Raw genomic sequence first — 1,288 nt, 5'->3', positions numbered from 1 at the left:
CGACTCTGGCCCGTTTCGTGGACTATTACTCTCTGTTTTGGGGTCTCGAAGTGACTTCCACGATTAACGAACCCCGGGGTGCAATTACGAGTCGGTCATCAACACTCACAGTTTTGGCCGATTCTGGCCCATTTCGTGGACTATTACTCACTATTTTGGGGTCCCTGAGTGATTTCTACGATTAACGAACCCCGGTGTGCATTTATGTGTCGGTCATCAACACTCATAGTTTTAGGGTCCCGGAGGGATTCCATGATTAACAAACCTGGGATGCGTTTACGTGTCGCTCATCAACACTCATAATTTTAGGGTCCCGGAGTGATTTCCACGATTAAAGAACCCCGGGGTGCATTTACGTGTCGGTAGTTAACACTTACAGTTTTGGCCGATTCTGGCCCGTTTCATGGACTATTACTCACTGTTTTTGGGCCCCGGAGTGATCCCATGGTTAACAAACCCGGGGTGCGTTTACGTCGGTCATCAACACTCACAGTTTTGGCCAATTCTGGTCCATTTCGTGGACTATAACTCACAGTTTTTGGGTCCCGTAGTGATTTCCACAATTAAAGAACTCTAGGATGCATTTACGTGTCGGTCATCAACACTCACAGTTTTGGCCGATTCCGGCCCGTTTCATGGACTATTACTGACCATTTTGGGGTCCCAAAGTGATTTCCATGGTTGTTTAACCCCAATGTGCACTTACGTGTTGGTCATCAACACTCACAGTTTTAGCCGATTTTGGCCCGTTTCGTGGACTGTTACTCACAGTTTTGGGCTCCCGGAGTGATTTCACGATTAATGAATCCCGGGATGTGTTTACGTGTCGGCCATCAACACTCACAGTTTTGGCCGATTCTGGCCCGTTTCATGGACTATTACTCACTGTTTTGGGGTCCCTGAGTGATTTCCACGATTAACGAACCCCGGGGTGCGTTTACGAGTCGGTCATCAACACTCATAGTGTTGGCTGATTCTGGGCCGTTTCGTGGAGTATTACTCACTGTTTTGGGGTCCCGTAGTGACTTCCACGATTAATGAATCACAGGGTGTGATTATGAGTCGGTCATCAACACTCACAGTTTTGGCTGATTATGGCCCGTTTCGTGCACTATTACACACTGTTTTGGGGTCCCGAAGTGATTTCCACGATTAACGAACCCCGGGGTGCAATTACGAGTCGGTCATCAACACTCACAGTTTTGGCCGATTCTGGCCCGTTTCATGGACTATTACTCACTAACTTGGGGTCCCTGAGTGATTTCCACGATTAGCGAACCCCGGTGTG

Source organism: Triticum aestivum, chromosome 5B (assembly GCF_018294505.1).
Source record: "Triticum aestivum cultivar Chinese Spring chromosome 5B, IWGSC CS RefSeq v2.1, whole genome shotgun sequence".
In the NCBI taxonomy this organism is placed as follows: Eukaryota; Viridiplantae; Streptophyta; class Magnoliopsida; order Poales; family Poaceae; genus Triticum; species Triticum aestivum.
This window is presented reverse-complemented; position numbering follows the sequence as displayed.